At 35.7% G+C, this 23,363-nt stretch overlaps 3 pseudogenes; all 3 read left to right on the forward strand.

The window, feature by feature from the left end:
* Positions 1-791: 791 nt before the first annotated feature.
* LOC120194160 lies at positions 792-7,620 on the forward strand (annotated as a pseudogene).
* An 8,500-nt stretch (positions 7,621-16,120) lies between these two features.
* On the forward strand, positions 16,121-17,546 carry LOC120194515 (annotated as a pseudogene).
* A 2,941-nt stretch (positions 17,547-20,487) lies between these two features.
* Positions 20,488-22,935, forward strand: LOC120194516 (annotated as a pseudogene).
* Positions 22,936-23,363: the final 428 nt, after the last annotated feature.

Consider the following 23,363-nt stretch of genomic DNA (forward strand, 5'->3'; position numbering starts at 1 on the left):
CCTCGTGGCTAACCGAACAACCGACAAAAGGATACCTTCGCCAAGCTTGGTGACTTGGACGACCATGGTTGGTTTAAAATGGGAAAATCATGAGAAAATCAATATTTTTGAAACCAAAGCACTTGAAAAGCATATAAGAAAGTGATTGAAACGTGAGGGCCTGTTTTTTTACCTTGATTTTATTTGTGATAGTGCATCTACATCGAACTCCGGCGTCTATTCGGTGACATTCTTGAGCTCAATCGGACCCGTTTTCAGCAGCCGAAGACCCATTTGATTCGTGTTGCCGAATACCATCAAAAGCAACTTATCCACTATCTTCACAGGGAACCATTTGAGAAGTGCCATGGCTATACCTAATGTCGAGAATTTGAACATCTCCCTCGACAATACATGCACCTGAAAATCAATCGAATAATAACATGAGCAACACCGAAAACAATCCGAAATGTATAAGTTGGAGAATGATGAAGTTACTGTGTTTCGACCAACCGATAAGCTGTTGTTATCATAAACTGAAACCTTGAGATCTTCAAGGCTTGATTTTTGGTCTGGGAAAATCATGGTTTTTGAAACCAAAATCACTGATATAGCTGAAGAATAAGAAGAAGATTGCATGGTTTTTTTTTGGAAGACCAAGTCATATAGTGAGGAGAGAAACAAGTATACCCTTTCTGCTCCAGTATTTGAGCAGTTAAACTTGAAACAAAGTGAATCACTGTCGGTAGGTTTTCAGTGAGAGTTGCTGCCGGATAAATGAAGAGGAAAGAGAGAGAGAGAGAGTGAGAAGAATAAGAAGAAAAAGGTGGATATTTGTTAAAGAGTGGTTTAAAACTATATATATGTTTGTGTGATTAAATGCAGCTTCATGAGATTGGAGTTATAGCAGAACCGATGAAATAATTTATGGAAGAAGAAGAAGAAACACGTGGGTTGGGTTTTTTTTATTTATTTTTTATTTTTTAATTGTCAATTTAAATTTCTGTGTTATCTTAGATGACCGATAACGTTGAGATAAAACGTAGTCAATTAGAGAATCGGTGTCAATCAGACCGAAAACATAAAGGACAAATGACATGGTTTACCCTAGATTTTTTTTACCTCTTACAAATTTGAATTTTTTACTTGTATTTTTAAGTAAAAATTAACTTTAATTAATGTGTTTTTGGTTAAAAAGTATTTAACCATATTACAATTACACAACTCGCTCCAATATTCGCAAGAAAATAACACAACATTTCTAATATGCTAATCTGATTGATAAAGCCTCTTTGTGTTTTGCGAGTTAGTCTACTACCCTCGTCCTTGACCCATTTTCTGCAGGATCCGCAGAATAAGGTTTTTCTTTAGAGTTGCTTTAATTTACTTTCGTATGTCTAAATTAGAGTTTCAATTATAAAGGTAGAAAGTAAGATTGAAATAAATTAGGGTCTCAATTATAAATGTAAAATGTGAGATTAAAAAAATTAGAAACCTCAATAATAAATATAAAAAATGAGATTAAAAAATTAAGAGGGTCAATTGTAAAGATAAAAATTGAGATGATAAAAACTAGGGTTTTCGATTATAAAAAAATAAATTATAAATTAAATATATCAACAATAAAATAAAAGGTGTGATTAAAAAATTAGGGGCTCAAAAAAATTGGAGACCATCAGCAATCGCTCACCCTACCACCTCTAAAGGCGGCTCTGTGATCCAGGTCCGTGTAAGTATGCACCAGATTTCACTTGTAACTATTACGGCATGTAATTTTCCATTAGGCTTGGCAAAACGTAGAGGTAGAGGTAGAGTTAATTGAATATGAAGACCTTGGTGCTTGCTCTCCATGACACAACTTAGCTACTTTTAAAGACAGCTTACCATTGAAATTCGAGACGCCGTAAATAAATAGTCGGTGCAGAAATTGCGCACTTCAATAGCCTGCTCTCTAACAGAATCTGTAATTGCCTGACAGCGTGGGGTTGTGTTTGTTTTTGTTGGATTAGGCCAGTGGAACGTTTGAACAATTTCCCTAGGCACTGTCGGTGGAGGACACATTTAAGCTAGCTGCAGCGGACATCAACTGCTGGCTCTCGTCATGTTTAAATACTAATATTAACACACAAAGCCTTGGCCACTACTTTCCACTACAGTACATAGGGTGGTTGTGTTGAATTACTCTGGGATCCCCCGTAGGTGAGGCAGTTCCATTGCTGTTTGGTGACAAAACGTTTTCAAGCAATATAGAGTTTTAGTTGATCAAATACTATATGGCTGCCTTATTTTTTTGCCCCTTCCATTCTTCTGATCTATTCGTGGGCTGCAACTGGAGCATGGCCCCCTTTCATCTCGGTGCACAATAACGCATATGCCAAATACCGCCACAAAGGCACAGTTATCGGCTCTCTTCGCATTAACTGCTATACCTAACAGTATAGGCGTTGAAATCATGAGACGAACGCTATTAGTGACAGTTGAGGATGACCCCAAAATCGTGGTTTTAATTATTATGGAGTCGTTGTGGCCGTCGTCAGGGATGATTCGCTGTCGAGTGGGGAACCAGACGGACCCTTTAATCATCCTTTCGCTTGCACCATAATTATGGCATTGTTTACTTTTGCATGTCGAAAGGCTATATGAGCAAACCAAATTGTGACTGCTCTCCCCCTGTGACCAATCGGACCGACATCTCAACATCTCAAAGGGAAAAGCCGAGGATCGCCTAGCGCTTTTTGCTTTTTTATAAATGTGATAATATTGACAGTTCATGCACATACGATACAATTCTCCCAAACTGCCAAGTTTTACGTTGTCTTACGTTCTTGTAGGATGACATAGTAATCCTAAGCTATATATGATTAGAGTTTTCTAATGCATCAATTTGGGATACACTATAAAAGTACAATGCAAACTAGCTCTATCTATGTGGTTAACATCAAGTTGGGATCATTTTTGTATACACGGTCTGAAATAAAAAAACAGGGTAAAGAACAATTTAATATAAAATTGAATTAGTATTTTTTTATAGAAGTAATTTCTATCTCAATCGTAATTTAAGCACATAATTAGACAAATTTCCTATAATTATTGAAACAAAAATAGTAACTTAAGATCACTTAAGGACCATACAAAGGAAATATTAAATCTAACCAAGAAATTCGAACAAAGATAGATACAAACTGATCTGATCACATCGGCAAACGAACCACAAAAGGAATCAAACTATTGAAAGATCACCGATAAATCACAAATCAAACTCGAGCGGCGTGAAAAACTATCTACGAACGCAAATCGGGTATCCAAATCCAATCCAAGGGTCTAAAGTAGGGAATATCAACAAGATATCAGATAAGCGTTATCTTGATCAGTCGTGGCGATGTCAAATCAACATTTAGGAAAAAAGATAAAAGAAAAAACAACTAAATAACAAAAAACATGTCAAAAAAATATAAGAAAAAAGTTATAAAAGCATATGAAAACGTGCAACATATGCAGACTTATTAAAAATCAAAAGACAAAATAAAATAAAGATATAATATAGAGAAGAAAAAACAATATTAAATACTGACGATCAACAATTAATATTAAAATTAGTGTCGTCGTCGATCAACAGAGATAAAAAAAGAAAGAGATGAGTAGTACATCAATAAAAAAACTAATTTTTTTTGTAAGAGACATAAAATCAAATTAGTATTTTTAATGATAGAGAGATTAGAATCAAGAAATAAGTGGATACCCATATTATGAATAATATTATGTTCTAATAAGTTCGCACCTTAAACAACTATTGCACGTATCTACCAAAGCAATAGGAGAGAAATTTTAATAATACAAAATCCAGATTATAGGAAACCTGGGCTGATTACCTCAAGACAAGACAATCAATATTTAATTTTAGAAGGGAGCATAATTAAAGGAATGGGGCCACCGAACCAAAGTCAAAAGAGTCTCACCTGCTTGATACATAAAATTTCTATTACATTTATTTAAACCCTAAATACATTAAACTAAATAATTATCCTTCCTCAACCACTTTTTAACTTTAGGTGTTTGTCCATGTCACGTGGATTTCCCCAAACATCCAAAACCATCACCTCTCCTCTGATATATTAATTTAAATATGAAATCCTTAATTATTATGTTAAATCTTGATCCACTGACAAATAATAGCACACCATGAATATGTGCTTGACAATGATGAGATTAAGATTAAGATCTTTAAATTAGGCACTAATTCCTCAAGGAGAGCAGCAACAATAACTTGAGTGGAGGGTTTGTGCCTATTAAAATTCTAGAAGTCGCATCATGCCAGCTGCTAAGGCTCACTTAACTCTCTTCTAAAATCTCTCGCGCTTTGACTCTCACTGTTCCTTTGCACTGATCCCTCTCTCTCTCTCTCTCTGCCTTTCATGACCTCATATATCACCATTTCCTTCGGTACTTCCTCCCCTTCACCTCACGTTCTGTCTTTCTCTCCTTCGTTTCTGACGGGAAAGGAAGGAAAATTACTTTTTAATTTGACAGTTTCTTGTAGATGCTAAAGGAACGAAACCCAAGTAACCAGTGAGAAGAAAAAAAAAAAGAAGACAAGGGAAATGATGTCTGATCATTCCTTCTTAAACGATCAGCTCTCGAAACGCACCTCAATTTTTGGTTTGCATTTGTGGGTTGTTCTTGGAATCTGCGTTGGAGCTGTTATCGTCATTGTTCTCTTCCTTATCTCCCTTTGGTTCACTTCTAAACGCCAAAAGAAAACCACCGGTAGCAGCCACAACAGCAGCTTTAAGCCCATTCATAACTCTATTATCCCCAGTGTTTCCAAAGAGATTCAGGAAATACGGGTCGACCCATCTCGTTATTCTAATTCCGACGCTAAGCTTCACCAAGCTTCAAACCCCGACCCACTTCCAGAATCGGAGCATGTATTGGTTCTTCATTCAGAAGAAGACAACAGCACCGTCTCCGGGCGCAACAGGATTCACATTGAGATTGGGAAGGATCATCGGATTGCATATCCCGAACGTGGGGCCGCGTCAGGCCATGGATTGGGTGAGTCCCGGTCTGGTGATCAGAGGATGGCGATTATGGCGGTTCCGGAAGTTTCCCACTTGGGGTGGGGACATTGGTATACTTTGAGAGAGCTTGAGGAGGCTACTAATGATTTTGCTCCTGAGAATGTGATTGGGGAAGGCGGTTATGGTATTGTTTACCGTGGCGTTTTGGAAGACAATACTAATGTTGCTGTGAAGAATCTACTAAATAATAGGTAAAAAAAAGTATATTTTTTGTCAAATTGCAGGTCTATGGGGAGTTTTTATGCATTTGTTGGATTAGGAGTGACTCTCTCAGAACTGATAGGAAGGTTTACTGAATGGAGTTTTCTGTTGATAAATTTGAGTTTTAATGTCCTTTTCTTTAGGGGTCAAGCTGAAAAGGAGTTTAAGGTTGAAGTGGAAGCCATTGGACGCGTAAGACACAAGAATTTGGTGAGGTTACTTGGTTATTGTGCGGAAGGAGCTCATAGGTACTTTTTCCGACTCGATCTCTGTTTTTTGTTGCATTTGGATGTTGAGTTGCAGCATTTGAAGTTTTGATTTTATATTAATGCTTTCAAGGTTTTCGAATTGCAAAATCTGAGTATCATTCTAACCTTTGCTGACATACCGAATCGATGGCTATAGGATGCTTGTTTATGAGAACGTTGACAACGGGAATTTAGAACAATGGCTTCATGGAGATGTTGGGCCTTGCAGTCCTCTTACATGGGATCCGTATGAATATAGTGCTTGGAACTGCGAAAGGGTAAACATTTTTGATTGACTGGAAATGGTAACACAGCTTGTATCGTCCTCCATTTGCTTACAATGTTGTTTGTCAAATTTGAGTTTTGATTTAGATTGACATATCTGCATGAGGGACTTGAACCTAAGGTTGTTCATCGTGATATCAAGTCGAGCAATATTTTGCTTGATAGACAGTGGAATCCAAAAGTATCCGACTTTGGCCTAGCAAAGCTCTTGGGTTCGGAGAGGAGCTATGTGACAACCCGCGTAATGGGAACATTTGGGTAAGGTTTTTTTTTTTTTGATGAACATTTGGGTAAGTAGAACTTCTCTTTGGGGAAATCCTTTTGGTTATCTAATGATTTGATATGATCAGTTGGTCATGGCTGATCCATTTGTATTGGCTCTGTTTGGTAGATATGTGGCTCCTGAATATGCTAGCACTGGCATGTTAAATGAGAGAAGTGATGTATACGGCTTTGGCATTCTTCTTATGGAAATTATTTCAGGAAGAAATCCAGTGGATTACAGCCGGCCTCAAGGAGAGGTTTGCAGATATTGATTTAAGTTGGTTAATAATGTTTTCCTATGATCATTTCTAGATGACTTTTCTTAGTCTTTTTTAAATTTTGTTTTCAATGTATGATAACTGCGTTGACTTCTTAGGTAAATCTGGTCGAATGGCTTAAAACAATGGTCAGCAACCGGAATGCGGAGGGTGTTTTGGATCCAAGTTTACCGGAAAAACCTTCTTCCAGAGCACTGAAACGAGCCCTTTTAGTCGCTTTACGCTGTGTAGACCCGAATGCTCAAAAAAGGCCTAAGATGGGGCATGTGATTCATATGCTTGAGGCTGATGAGTTCCCATTTAGAGATGTAAGTTTAATCATGACCTCCAATATTCATATTTTTGTTTTACACTTACTATCGGCGAGTTCTAACCGTATCTATCTATATGCTCGTGGTTGTTAAAATTTAATGGAGGAGCACATGCATTACATAGACAAACAAGATTATCATTGATTGTCTTGCAATTTTTGCTTCCATATTTTCCCTACTTTTTTCATTTCTGAGATAATGTGTCTTGAACCAATTTAATACAAAAAATCTCATTTTAGAATTGCTTAGGTAAAAGAGTGTATAAGTATCGTGCATGCTCTGTTTTTCATTATTGCCCCTTTTTTATGAGAAAATCAGGACAAGATTAGCCACTTTCAATGATGCTTGATTTTAATTGGGAAATGGAAAAATAAAGTACCCATGTGCCTCTAGGATCTATTGAATGATATTTTAGTCCAACCTTGTCAAGATAATCCTTTTGCAAAATCTCATATCTTGAACATATAAATCTGGCTAAAGTGTGTTGGTGTTATTCTGCCACATGATATTTTTATTTACAGAATATTCTGTTTCATCTGTATTTTCTTGCTGCATTTAAATTTCAGGACCGCAAAGCTGGACGGGGTAACATGCGCTCTGCACGAGATGGCATGAAGGATAAATTGACAGATAAACCCATGAATGAATCAGGTGACAGTAGTGGATATGAAAGTGGTGCCCAAACTAATAGATCATTATGGAGAAAACCAGAATCCGAAGAGCAATAGCTTCACAAGCTCAAAGTAGCTGATTATGATCTTCCAGAGCCAGCTCAGGCAAACACTACTTTCCCTTCTCTGTATATGTATAAATACGATTTATGTTGTCTTTTAATGCAATTGTTTCTCTTTTGTTTTTGTTTTTTGTCTCGAAGATTATGCAGGCATTTCATGCAATTTAGATGCATGTAATATTGTTTCTTCATGTATGGTTTCATCTCGTGTAGTAACTTCACTAAGTTATTGGCTTATGATATGTAGTAGTGAGATTTTGCTGTGATGTGATGCTCTGTAGGCCATGAATACCATTTTACTATTTTTAATGCTAAATACCAACTAGTATTTGTTTACTTCATTGGCTGTTAGTTACTCGTAGATGATTATGGTGTCAGCTTATCTGATTGTTCCTTATTAATACTTTGATCACTGAATTATCAGGATCAAAGTAGGAACAAATGCAAAATCCAATTTTGTAATGCTTTCTTTGTGACTCAACTCGACAGACAAGGGAATACATCGATAGATTGATATTTGTTACAAAAGATTCAAGTGTTCAAATGGTGACAAACTCCCTTAGATTAAAAATGGTTAAATAACAAAATACCTTTTGTACCAAGTCAGGTAGGGATGTGGTATTTTCATTATATTCAAAATCCAAGGTTCAAGATAAAGGATAAAGATAAGGTCACAAGGTTCCTGACCAAGGGGTTTTTAGTGGTTGCGAGAGACAAGCCTCTCTTGTTGGGACACAGTTTGACACAAAAGATCAGAAAAGGAGATGCTCATACTTTTTATAGTTGGCAACATTGATAAAGAATTTAGCTCATTATTTCTATCCTATGCTGTTCCCTCCCTGAGCTTCCCACAATCTCCTTGAACACTTCATTAACTTTGACATCTCCATGTATATTTTTTTGTTCTTGGGCAGGTTTAGCTTATTTAATCTTCAAACGAGCACTTCTGCATAAATCTGATCTCATTGAACAAGATGAAATATTTGGGTCTTACAAGTCACTTGCATCCCCAATGAGTTGCCCTCCGAGCTTTGAAGGGAGGGTGGGCTTTGATTACGGCGTGAGAAAAACCTTGACAGCTCAAGGTCTAGAAATGGGCTTGCTATCATTTCTCATTTTGTGTGTTTTTTAAACTTTTTACGAGGGGGGCCTTCTCTCTTTTCTCATTAAGCCTTTTGTCCCCCACGATAAAGACTTGTTTCCTGTTTTGGAGGCTTTAAATTTTCCGAGACCTCTTTTCTTTTTCCAAATTTTGACTCGCTCTCCCGTGGAATAACTTTATACGAGATTTCGCTTGTCATCTGTTGATCAAGAAACTCTGTAACAACATAAAAGCTCAATTGCACATAACATTTTACCTACATTCCAGGTTTCGAAAATATTATAAGCTGATTTTGGACCCCAATAATTGAATAAAGTTCGCTTTTGTTGCTGCCATTAATGCACACAAACTTGTATATGTATATATATTTGCTATGTTGTTTCTTCCACGTTTCTTTGGCACCGAGTTTTGCATAATTAAGAACAATTTTATCTTGGGGGGGGGTGGGGATTAAAAAGTAACAACATTCTTACAGGCAATAGAGAAATATTGCAAAAATGAAATACGACATCTGAAGTCAATCAGCTAAGGAAAATAATTTCGTTAGAAAAAAACAAATTTGATTAAAAGTACTAATTTGGATAGCTTCCTGCTCCGATTTGTAGAATTTTTCTCGTGTTGGGAAAAAACCTTACATGCTGGAATCTGAAAATAACTAATAAATTTGTGAAGGGAAGTTCATATTCTTTTTTGTCTTTGCTTTTTCGTTTTTCTATTTGAATATGAAATGTTTGGGTTCATAACATGAAATTGGTTTGTCAAAGGAGTTAAGTTGTTGATATTATATGCAGTGGTCATCGTAGCTGATCAGATGGCTGCCGAACTCCACTCAGGGTGATGAGCTTTCAACAAAGCTGCCATTGATGCCTGAGCATAAAGCAAACAGAGTATGTCACATAGTTCCCTGTTTTGGTGTAAGCCCTTCGTAGCGAGTAGCGAGTAGCTTGCCAAATGACTAATGATATGTAGCAAAATGATCCGAAGATTTCTCAAGTTCAGATAGCTTAGAGGAAGTGAGCCGCACAGAAGCCATGAATGACTTGGTCGTAAGAGTGGAGCAACATGCCTTCATCATTAACAGGGTCGGGCAATGATCTAAGAATAGAATCGACCAGTGCCATAACACGTGGGTTGAGAAAGAATCAGGTTTATGTGAATGGTCCTTCTGGACTATGTCTTGTATACTTCAGGTTCTGACGTTATGGCATTGCATTGTTGATTTCAAGAGACACAACAAAAGTAGCTACAAGATAACAGAGAGTAACTGTAAAAACTTATCCTTCTACTCAATGCTTCACAGAGCAAATACTGGATCAGGAATCTTTGGTGATAGCTTTTATTAGGCAGTTATACTGCGACTATGGCAATGATCTTCACAGATAGATCTTTTTTGTTCAATAATCTTCAAGGCTTTTTTTTGTCCTGTAGCAAAAATAATCTATAGCCAGTCCAATAACTATGTTGTTCGAAACAGGTTTGAAGAAACACATCCTTGTTCGTTTTGTTTCCCTCTAGAACGATTTCCAGAATGATTCTACTTCAATACATCTCGTTGTGATGAATAAGAGATTTCGAAATTCCAATTCAAATTTGCCTGCACATACAGAATTAAGGAACTGAAAAATTATTTGTTTCTACAGTGAACATTATTACCACATGAACATGTGGAGGACTGATCTATCATAAACCTTTAAATATTCAAGATAAGCAGTCACATCATTTATTGATTGATATTATGCTAAGAGTGTTAGCAATTCAAGACCACCACAGGCTTGCAACAATGTGGCCATTTTGATCAACCCACTTTAGATAACCGTAGGCCACCGGAGGAGCTTCCCGTCATCTGTACGCTGACAGCATACTTTTGCTTTTGATATTTATTTGTGAAAGTTAGAGTGGTAGGTTCTCTGATTGTCATTCCATGGGTTGTTTCTACAATCGCCTGGTAAACAGATTGCTCATCTCCTACGTTGGTCACAATCCTGGGGAAATCTTTACATTTGGAGAGCCTGCACTAAACATTGCAGCAAAGATGGGTAGTTTAAGTCAGTTCCCTCTTGACTGCAGTTCCATGGCTTTGTCTGAGAATAGCTTTCATCTCAGTGTCATTGTAGCCTAGGCCGCATAAGAAATCAACGTAACCTTGCCAATATGTCATAGATGAGTCCGGGATCCATGGCTTTGTTGGATTGATATGACCCGCCTCATAATCTAGAGGTGTTCCGGGAAGTTTACTGACTTGGATTTTCAAAGTTGTTCCATTGTTCTCAATGGTATATGCAGTGGCATCAAGGCTGAACGGATAGCTGCCGGGCTCCATTCAGGATGAACAGCTTTAAGCAAAGCGTCACCCAGCAACATGAGGTGTTGACATTGATGTGCCTGATAATAAAGCGTAATCTGAAGCCAAATCATGTTTTCCAATTGTTGAACTGGAATTGTTGGTGGGAATGCAGCCAACACTTAACCCTGGTGCAATAATATCTGGCTTTAGAATTTGGGTTAATGGGGTCTGGCCCTCTCGAAGAAAAGTCCACTTGTGGTGCTGGCTTTGTGCCGAAACTTGTGTGCAAAATCTCATGATTTTTATTCTTGCATCGTCATGCCTCTGTAGCATTTTTTTTATCAAAGCACCAGAAGAAGATGGTAAAATTAGGCTTGGGGCTGAGATAACCGATATCAGGAGGGGTCCAGTGTGAGATAAGTATTCTGCCTCTGCTTTAACTCTAACAAGCCGTCCGCTTGCTCAAAATGCCAATACTGTTGTTTTATCACAAAAGACTACCTTACCTAGGACTTCAGTCTCTTCAATGCTTTATATGCATATGTTTTTGTTGGAATCACCTTTTGCAAATACAATGTGTATCTAACTAAAACACGGTTTGGGAACTGATATATTCCTTCAAATGCTTGATTATTTCCTATAGTCCACTGTTGCCGTGAAACTTCGATCCAGTGTCCCAGCCCAACAGTTGTAATCCTTGGTGCTGCATTGTGTATTAGGTGTTCCATGATTCCCAGCAGCGCAAATGACGGCAATCCCCTTCTGTACCGCTGAAAGAGAAGCAATGGCTATAACATCTTGGAAATAGGGTGCTGCTTAAAACCTAGAGATAGTGACATGACGTCAACACTATTTGCAATTGCTTGATCCATAGCAGAAAGATATCCACTTTCTACTTAAGTTCTCCAGTTGATACTTTGTACATAGCAACATTGCATCGAAGTGACTTGCACCATTTGCAAATCCTAATTGACTTGCACCTGGTACATGGTTACCTGCGGCTGTTGATGATGTGTGTTCCATGTCCATCGAAGTCTTGGTGAATCGTTCTGACGAGTCTCATTCACCAGCAGCCGAATTCTTTGACAAACACTTGCGCACCAATGAGTTTCTATTGCAAGGAAAAGGATTAATTGTACTATTCTGGCACTTGCCCTTCCACCTCGTACGAACCGGTGGCATTCCTTTTTCGTTGAAACTTCACTCTCGGGCCAAACTCCTGAATCAATCACTCCTATAATCACACCTTCACCATAAGATGATGCATTCCACAATCCAGAAGAATGGGTTAGCCTCATGAACTGGGGGGGGGGGGTGTGTGGTAAACGGTTTGCCAGATATCTCCTCGTGTACTGCAATATGAGCTGGAGATTTCTTGATTTCTGATACTTGCGATGGTGTCAAACTGTCACTGAATCCATGAATGACATGGTTGTAAGAGTAAAGTAAATGTCTTTGTTTAAGAACCGGTTTTGATTACGAAAGTAGGATGGCTCGGTGCCAAGTTTCATGGGTCAAAAGGATGAAGGTTTTAAGTGAATGGTCATATGGACTATGTATGTCTTGTTCATCAGGTTCCAACGTTGCATTGTGATCCCAAGCAACAAAACCAGTAAAAAAGAGGGCTGAAAAGATAGTAGTTGCGGAAAGTCATCTTTCTAGCCTGCATATAGGCAATAGCTAGATAGGAGATCTACATTGATGATATCTATCATTATATATATATATATGCTTTTTCATAAATGAAACATAGAGAACAAAACTGCATAACGTTGAATCCAACTAGGTTTTGGCTCCATGTTTTTTTAAGCGTTGATTTTCTCCTAGGTTCTGCTCATCAATGTTAGCTTCAGTCGGCGGAATCTTTGTTTGATGCTCATGTAGCTTTCAAATGAGGATATACATATATTTCAAGGTTCTAGAGAACAAAGCGTCACTTTTCAAATGCATTACTCGGCCCTTAGCTAGATGACATGGTGGGTGATGGACATGCCTGAAAATTATATATATACTTAGTTGTATTAAACTTCTTGTTGAATGTATTTTTGTTTATTCATTTTGATCCTTTGTTAACATCAATCCGCTCTGCTGCCCGTGCAACAAGTAAAGAGTCACTAGTAGCGTTGACTGGTCATTAATCCCTATGTTGCACCGATACGGGTACGGATATGGAGATGAGAAATGTATATTCTAAAATTGTAGGGTACGAATACAATAATACAAAATAATTTTAAATTTTAAAAGACATAAGAAGATTATAAATATTCATCAAAGTTATAGTGACTAGAATTCTTTGATAAAAAATAGAGATTGTAACGAAATAATTAAAATCATATTCTAGTTTATGTCTATTCTTATATTATTTAAATCTTAAAAATAATTTTGAATATGTGAAGATCAAATATCATCTTCTTAAACATAGAACCGTCGATATGTACCTAGATTGTATCCATCGTGTAGACCTATTAAAGACGTATCGAATACTTAGTACGGCACTGAATTGTGTATGCATGCTACGTAGATTAATCCTTACCATATGTCTAACATTGTTGTGGTGTATTATCGTCTTCGAAAAATATATCGTGAATCCCAGGTGAAAATACCTGGAGGTCCTGTATTGAAATGATACCTCTAAAAATAGCTAAGAAATTTAGTCTCATACTTGGAAAGGGAACAAAAAAGGGACAATGAAGACAAGGTTATCTATTTCCACAAATACATATAACAAGTTTCAACTTACGATGGATTATTTTAAAAAAATAATTACATAATATTAAAAAAACTAATTGTAAAACAAACTAAAAAGCCAACGAGATAAATTAAAAACAAAAAAAAGGAAAATTTTCACAAAAAATAACATTTCCAAAAAAGTTATTAAAATAGAAAATAAAAGATCTAAAATTAATACTTTTAAATTTTCATAGAAATACATACTTGTTTAATTTAGAACATTATTCTTAATTTATTTTAGTATTTGAAATTATATAATTTTTAGAAATCTCTCTTAATATTTTTTTATTTGAACTTCAAAAATTTGATTGAGTTTTCTGAATTCCTAGTAAAGTTTTAAGTTTTTTTTTGGAAAGTTTCAGAACTCATGTTTAATTAAATAATGTTTTTAAAATTTTTGGATTTTATATATATTATATAAAAAATAATTTTAAAAATCCAACCGATCGAATCAGATAGGTGTCAGCATTAATAGAAATAATTAATACAATAATAATATTTTATTTTCTTAGGAATAATCAAGGGGCTAAACTGTTTTGTTTCTTTATAGAAGGTTCAATCCGTTCACTTTGAATAATAAAGGGACCCACAGTCACATGTATCCCTTTACTTTTAGGCTTTCGAAGAATGGAACCTATGGGGATAGTCTTTTAACCAGTTACATTGTATGGCAAATCCATGTCGATAATGCATTTTTTGGGGTACTGTAATTAAAATAACATATAGCTGTTAACGTTAAGTTTACTTTTGTCATCAAATCACAACATGCAATTCTGAGGAACAAATTCAACTTAATCTGCAAATTCTTCTCAGCTTCATGAAATGCATGGAACTTACATTTTATGTGCTTTGTTCTACCATGTTGAACTAGATTTTCAGCAATTGCTGTAGCGACTTGTTGTCACAAAATAGAACAGTGAGACTAGTATCGATACTATCCCAATAGTATCGAAACTTTACCTGCAGAAATCATAACACATACTAAATGCTATAATTCAATCTCAAAGACTTTAGTGAGGTCCCCAAACATGCTTAAATTTTATTTGATCAACAAGGGTCATAATGGAGGCTTTAAACACATTATAACTCTAAACAAGAATTTTACAATGAAATGCTTATCATGCTCAACTCAACCATTAAACTATTTTTGAACTTCTAATGACTCATAAGAATATAGAAGAGTTGTAAAGGTGTTACCTTGCTTCTTGGATGGCTAGAAACTTTCTCAACTCACTCAAGATTCAACTTTTCTTTTTCTTTAACTCTTGAGCTTTTTCCTATCTCCTTCACTAAACAAATGAGAAAATGAATTATCAATCCATGTAAGGGTTGAATAACATCTAATCAAACTCCCTATAACTCAAAACTTAGCTAGAATCTATAGTCCCACAAAATCTCAAGACCCTTTTTGGTTATATGGATAAAAAACTAGTGAAAGAGAGCTCAAAATGAAGCTAGAAGGATGAGGTTAATAATCTTACCTTGGATGGATCCAACTAGGCTTGAATTTCTTTGAGACTCTTAAAGAAAAAGAGAGAAAGATAAGATAGGAAGAGTGTTTGGTGGGTTGTAAGGGTTGTTCATGGTTAAAACGTAATATAAGGATGGATTTTCAACTTCCAAAATAGCTATGGGTAAGATACACTTTTAGTCCCTTTACTTTTATTATCATGAATTACTCATCTCCTTTCATTAACTCTCTTGTATTACTCATCTCCTTTCATTAACTCTCTTGTGTCCTAACTCAAGCCCACTAACAACTTGGTTCAACTAATATAATAAGATCCAATGGCTCAATTTGGTTTCGGGTTGACTAGAACTACTAACCAGGATTCAGGGTGTTACATGAATTAATGTCAAATTTGGGGATAAAATTAGAATATTAAAAAAATTAAAAATTAATTCAGAGTGAGATATAGTCTGAAGATGAAATTAAAATATTTAAAAAATAATAATTAATTTAAAATAGGAATCATATCAATAACATATAATATAATTAACTCTATATTTTGAAATTTAAAAAAAAAAGTAAAAAAAAAAGTGAGTGAGTATTTTAAAAGTGGGCCAACAAATTTTGAAAAACGGTCACGGACAAGATGGTTTGTAAGGGTGGACTAGCATTACGGGTCGAATGGCCCATCAGCTGAACCATAAATGGATATGTTTGTGCTATAAACTTGACAAAGAATTGCTGGAACTTGCTTGTTTTGCATTTAAAAGGAACAATAATAGTTTGGCGGTGCGATGGCAACAATCAAGAAAGAGCTGCCATGTGCCAGCTGTAGTATGGGTGTCCGTAATGACTATGGTTCCTGGTTGCTTCCTCCGCCTAACTCGAAACGCACTCAATAACTACTTTTGCCTTTTGGCAAACTCTCCCACGTTTGTTGTATTAAGGCAGATTAAAATTATATTCCTCCCGTTTTACAGATTTACACGCTTTGTATTTACTTATTTCTTCGATTTCCCTCTCTTTCACACTCTCTCAGCTGACAAACAAACTCCATAAATTCATCACCAAACGCTCACGCAAATCCAACAATAAAACATACTTGGCCCTGCTATAAAACTGTTGCAAAAAAGATATATATATATATATATATTTAGTGTTGGGTGAGGCGCCGACGATGCAACGCCAAGACAGACTCAGATGTAACCAGCATCGCCCATCATCGCCAACGAGATCACCGCGGCGTCCAGTTTACTACGTGCAGAGCCTTCTCGTGATTCTCACGATGGAGAAAAGACCACAACGTCCTTCCAATCCACGCCAGTGCTCAGCCCCATGGGGTCACCACCGCACTCCACGCATCCGTAGACCACCACTCACGCGAGTCCTCATCGAGTCGGTTTTCAGGGTCGCTGAAACCCGGATCCCGTAAGGTGTTGCCTAACGACGGGTCGTCTAGGGGAACCCATAGGAAGGGGCATAAGCAGGGGAAAGAATGGATGTGATTGAAGAAGAAGGCTCCTCGATGATGGAGAACGTGAGAAGGGACTTCCGCGGCGCTGTTACTTTTTAGCCTTTGTTCTTGGCTTTCATTTTTTTCTCCATGTTTCTTTGATTCTCTGGGGAGCTAGCAGAGCACAAAAGCCCAGGATTACAATGAAGTAATCTGCTGCTGCTCTCGGTCGTTTCTTTCGAGCTTTTTAGGTTGCTGGGTTATGATCGATTTGCTTGATTTCATCTTTGCAGAATATAAAATTTGAGCAGTTCAAGATCCAAGCTGGTTCGGATTCTACAGGGTGGCAACAGATATGATCACCATGAACTCCACAGTGAAAATGATTATCGAAACACTGGAACGTTTTTGGTGTCCATGTCACCTCGACTCCTCTTGATCTCTCATATTCACAAATCACCATTGCTTCAGGAACCGTAAGTCCAGCTCCATAAACACACAACATTTTCATTGTATTAAAATGTTAAGCCATTTTTTATGTATTGGATCTCGGTGTTTCAGATGAAGAAATTTTATCAATCGAGGAAGAGCCAAAGGTCTGTAACTGTAACCGTTATGGGAAACAAGGTTCCTTTGTACGGAAGTGGAGCAAGTTTGAGCAGTTCAACAGGAACGACAGCGCATCCAGTTTCGCTGAAACTGAGCTTCGTTGTCCGATCAAGAGCTTATGTGCTGGGGAAACTGGTGAAGCCAAAGTTCAACAAGAAAATTGAATGCGACATAACTTACGATCCCAAGAAACCCAATGCTCCCATTTCAATCAAGAAATCTTGCACATACGATTCATAAAAAGTTCGGATCGCATGGAGAGCACGTTGAAGATTCTTTCTTTCTTTTTTTGATTTGTTGTCCTTGTCGGAAAGTGGAAATGAGCGAGAAATACAGCTACGAGGGCAGGTTTAGAGATTCTAGACAGCGAGAGGACGCGGCTGTGGACTTGTTGAGGCTGCCCATGTGCCCATCCACTCGGAAACAGCTAGCACATCATTTCATTTGAATTCGGTGGTGACTTCTGAGTAATATAATCTTCTATTACCTATGTTTCTAAAATGAGATTCTTAATGTAATAAAATATATAATTCTTGTTTTATTAATTATGAGTCACGTTTATCATAACTATTTTAAATATGTTTGATTGATAAAAGAATAATTGGATATCTCAATTCCATTAAATTTAATACTAATAAATTAAATAATCTAAGAGACTGTAACGCGTTTTTAAATTTTTTTAGTTTATTGATGACGTACATACAATCGATAGACATAACTTCTTATTTTAGGTGAAACACATTTTATTTATCACTAAAATTGTTTAACTGCTTTAATTTTTTTTAAAGAGTATAATGGTAAAAAAGAAATAAAATGAAATTAAAGAATTCTGTAAAGTTTTGGGGGGGGGGAATCAACTTCTAATTTTTCCTTTTATTATTGCTGATATAAAATGGTTAGGTGAAGAAGCTGTGATGTTTATGTTGCAATAGATTGAAAGCTCTACCAGGCCGTTAAATTACAAAAGAGTGGTCTAACATAACATAATTAGAGATACCTGAGATTAAGACATTCGGGTTTTTGTTTGCAGTATGTAAACTCTTAGGCATGTGGTAAATTAAATAATCTAAGACGACTGTAACGCGTTTATAATTTTTTTAGTTTATTGATGACGTACATACAATCGATAGACATAACTTCTTATTTTAGGTGAAACAACATTTTATTTTATCACTAAAATTGTTTAATCTGCTTTAATTTTTTTTAAAGAGTATAATGGTAAAAAAGAAATAAAATGAAATTAAAGAATTCTGTAAAGTTTTGGGGGGGGGAATCAACTTCTAATTTTTCCTTTTATTATTGCTGATATAAAATGGTTAGGTGAAGAAGCTGTGATGTTTATTTTATGTTGCAATAGATTGAAAGCTCTACCAGGCCGTTAATCAATATATACAAAAGAGTGGTCTAACATAACATAATTAGAGATACCTGAGATTAAGACATTCGGGTTTTTGTTGCAGTATGTAAAACTCTTAGGCATGTGGTGTGCTGGGAAGTCTAATGTATATTTCCCATGTTCTTTGGTGCAACTAAGGGGGCAATCAAACTGGGGAAATTCTACATCCAGTATTAATATATGTAAAATAGATTGAATACATCCAACGAGCAGTTCGTAAATGTTCGTTTTTAATGACATACTACAAAACCATAATTTTATAATTCAAACCCTTAAGAATGACAATATGAAGAGGACATACTACCAACCAATTTAATTGATCTTAAAATCAAGAGGAATTTAAACTCAAATTGTTGTAAATTGTATTTAAAATCAACCTCGTAGTTAAATGACATTATAAAAGAAGATACTGATTTTGTAGAAAATTCCTCCCTATTTTTATTAAAAAAAGTTATTTTCAAGATATCATGAAGTTTGAGTCACTATCCATTTGACACGTATTGTATGATTCAATTGTATTAATCCTCGCTGGGGATTTTCTTAGTAGGACAACAAACCTTTTAATCATATCCAATATATGTGAAAGACTCCAAAAGACTTAACTGTATGGTTTTTAGAACCGGATCGGTTAGCGAACCGGTCATGCTATCGGTTCACTGGTTCAACTGGTCGAATCGGTCCGAAAAACCGGATAACATCATAATTATTTAAAAAATTAAATAAAAATCAAAATATTTAATAAAAATAATTTTTTTATATCACATTCATATTCAAAGCAAGTCATAACATATATAAGTTAAAAATCATAAAATCAAGTGAAACAAAATGATTCAAATACTACAATAATATTTAAGGTAAAACATATTAAATAATAATATAATTATATAACTATAATTAAAAATAAATTGGGACTAAAAAATCATAACAAAATGATATTGTTTGGTTTAATATTTTTTAAAAACAATCCCACATGACTAAGAAACATAGAAGATCATCTCAACTAACTTATATAAATAATAGAGGTAATTTGGCATTCAAAATCATGGAGCCTTTTGATAAGCATTGAGTGAATTATTCTTTCACTTCAATCAAGCTCGAAATTTAGGCTTCAATCGAGCTTCTAATTTTTTTTGAGTTCAAGCCTTTTCGAGTTCAAGTTTCAATATCATATTTCGAGTTTGAGTTAAACTTCATAATTTTTAGCTCGTGAGTTTGAATCGAGTTGAGCTTACTTTTACATTTTTCAAGTTCGAGTCGAGCTCAGCAATACTCGAGTTCAACTTGGCTCGTTTAACAAACAACGTCGTTTGGTTTAATTTAAAAAAAAAACAAAATTGGCGGGTTTTTTTTTCCGATTTTTTCTGATTTTTCAACCGGTCCGGTTTGAACGTTCAGCGGTTCTGCCGGTTCACTAGTAACGGTTCAACCGGTCTAGATTGAACCGACTAAAACAACGATTTCCGATTGAACCGTTAACCGACCGATCCGATTTTCAAAACATGGCTTAATTGGTTAGTATCAACATCAACAGAATATTGTTTCACAAGGTAAACATGGTTTTCCTCAATTTCATATATATATATATATATATATATATATATATATACTAGGAATATATAAAACTTTTTAATTTTACACAGATTTATGATGTAATTAGTGAAATTAGAGGACTGAGATTAAAAGAGGAAAATAAGAAAAATAACAAGAAATTAATCTTAGTTTTTTATTTTTCACGATTCTAAATATATGTAAAATTAAAAAGTTTATCCTATTTAAAATATAATGAATATATTTAAAGTCCTCGAAATCACACACATTAATATTTAACTTCTATTTGTTTCAAAAAAAATTCACTTTAGACCTTCCTTATCTTCTAATTAGCCTACATAAGAAACACAAGGAGGAGTCTTTCTGAAAAGCTTGAAGAAATACGGCGCGAATAGCAAAATAAATAATATTTAGGCCAAGATAGAAATAAAAAGAATATTCTCCATCCACACCCACCCACGCCTTCTTCTCTCTCTATATGACAGGAATTTTAGTCTCCCAATTCTCTCTATAGGGGGGGGGATTCACCCTCCCAAAAATGGCTTTCCCTCAGCAACAGTTTCAACAACACTACCAACCTCAACAACAACAGCAGCAATCCAAAAGTTTCAGGTAATCCCCCAAAAGAGAAAAAAGATCGATCTTTTAATTACTAAAAAATCAATTTTGATTTTATGCTAAAGAGCAACAAAACCCTAAAAAGTTATTTGAAGATGTTTTTTCCAATATGTTTGGCCTCAGGACTTGTACGCAATCGACACTCAGATTTCGCCGCCTCCTTCTTATTACAGTACGCCTAATTTACAAGATTCGTCTCAGCATCCTCCGTATATCCCTCCCTGTAATCCTCTCTTAAAAAACTTGTGTTCTTTGTTTTATTTTAATCGATGAATTATATGAAATAAGTTAAAAACTCAATGTCTTTAGCTAGGTGAACTTACAACATTGTTATATCTTTCCTTTTACTTTTACTCAATTCGGACCTTTGTTGTTTAATGTCTCTGGGATTCAGTTGCATTATTTGAAAACGGCCTGATAGCAACTGGTGTGTTGGGTTTCATTTATTTACTTATTTATTCATTCGTTGCTTTATTGGTTCAGTTCATGTTGTTGGGTTTGCACCCTGTCCGATTCCGGTGGCAGATTGGAGTGATGGAGGAGATGAGATGCAATGGAACAATAGGGGATGAGCCTAAAAGGAAAAACAAAGGAACAAGACTTTTTGGAGAACAATTCACAGATATCTTCTGTTGACTTTTTTCAAGCGCGGTCAGTCTCGACAGGGTTAGGTTTGTCACTTAATAATATAATCGGATGGCTTCTTCGGTGATTCAACTTTGTGGTCATTAATTGGTGATGACATAAATAGAATTTCAGCGACCAGGATTCAGAGATTGATAGGTTCCTCAAAGTGCAGGTCTGTCTTTGTGTCTTTAGCATCTTTTCTGGATGTACGTAATTGAAAATAACATGTTTCATTAGCTTCCATTGTTGCTGTAAGGTTTTGAATTATTATTTCAGGACGCCATTTACACCATATGCGGATAGATGATTAGATATGGATTTTACAATCATTTAATGCTTGTACATTATCACGCCTTTATGCTAAAATTTTCTGTTAACGTTTGTTTTGCATTTTCCTTGTAGCTTCTTGATGTGGTTAATGATTCTTTGCGCTGGATAAGGGTTATTTCATATTTACGCATTTGATTGTGATTGTAGTTACCTAACTGTATGGTGGTTTTATTGATGACTTGAGCATTTGCATGTCGGGGATATGTTCATTATATTTCCCTTCAACATTTAACTTTTACTATTGAACTTTTGTGATACAATGTTCTTCCCCGACCCCATTCTGTTGTAATTTTTTTGTAGAAGTGATTGCAATTGAAATATGTCTTAAACCGTCTGTATTTTCACCTTGTCACTGATTATGGATTTCTTCATCATGAGCTTTGTTTTACAATTGTTTTGTCAAAATAACTATTTATTTATAGAAATGAAGGTATTATATCTGTCTTAGATAGTCAGAAATGTTTTTTGTCCTTCGCAGAAACATTACTAACTTCAATTCATCAACTTTGATGAACCTATCATGCTCAGTTCTTCTATAACCAGTGGATTTTACTGTTCTCCGCGCACTTGAATTAAATCTTAATTGAAGATTTATATGGATCACCCCCCTTTTTTTCCCTCTCTCTTTTACAGTTCTGAGTTAGTTGTGTCTTGTGTGTGTATTATTAGTAATGGTTGTAAGTGAAAGCGGTGAGAGGTTCATGGTGATGAATGTTAGTTGTGTCTTGTGTGTGTATTATTAGTTAATGGTTGTAAGTGAAAGCGGTGAGAGGTTCATGGTGATGAAACCTACTTTTAGTTTTTTATTTTGGCATTAACTTCCTATTCTTGTCACACTATAGATATATACATATATTTACGACAATCTGTATTGGAGAAGAGAGGGTTTTTCAGAAACTTCGTGAAAAAGAAGCAGAAGTGGAGAATATAAACAAAAAAAAACATGGAACTTGAAGAGCGAATGGAGCAATTGACTTTGGAAGCTGGTGCATGGCAGCAGCGTGCCAGATACAATGAGAAGATGATTACTGCTCTCAAGTTTAATCTTCAGCAAGTTCATGCTCAAAGTAGAGATAGTAAGGAAGGCTGTGGTGATGAGGTTGATGACAGCTTCATGTTGCAATGGCCGGGCCATTGATTTCCACCTGCTATGCAAGGAGAATAACAACGAGGAGTTAATGACTTGTAAATTTTGTGCAGTGAATGAAGCCTGTATGCTCTTGCTACCTTGTAAGCATCTCTGCCTTTGTAAAAGTTGTGAAAGTAAGCTTACTTTTTGCCCCCTATGTCAGTCATCTAAGTTCATTGGTATGGAGGTTTTCATGTAATGATATATGTATCAAAGCTTTAATATTATACTGAAGTTATATCCAGTATTCTTGTGAAACTGGTGGTAGCTAGTTGTTTGTTAGTTAGCTGTTCAAAGGCTCATTTCAGCATCTGTTTTAAAAGAAATGTCTTGCATTGCATATTAAGGATTCAACACCTTAGATATCTTAAGGTGTTGAATCAGTGTTTGCTGTTATTCTCTTATTCTTTGTTCTGTTCAAGGTAGTTTTATGTTTGCCTTGCATATGCTACCAGTTTTATGTATTTAAAGAAGCGGTTTGTTTTTTCGGGAGACCATGATATGTGATCTATGAGAATGTTATTGAAGTGAGGGATTTCTTTAAAATGATTTGAGAAGTTTTAGAACACGGCAATATCATATACATAATTAAGGTTTGTGGATCCTGTCTAGTAGATGGTCATATAGAAGCTGAAACATGCAGTGTAGGAGTTTAGAAAGTAAGTGTAGGTGGAGGTGAATCCCGGGATTGTACACAATGCTTCAAAGAT

Source organism: Hibiscus syriacus, unplaced genomic scaffold (genome assembly GCF_006381635.1).
Source record: "Hibiscus syriacus cultivar Baekdansim isolate YM2019G1 unplaced genomic scaffold, ASM638163v2 tig00116997_pilon, whole genome shotgun sequence".
Taxonomy (NCBI): Eukaryota; Viridiplantae; Streptophyta; class Magnoliopsida; order Malvales; family Malvaceae; genus Hibiscus; species Hibiscus syriacus.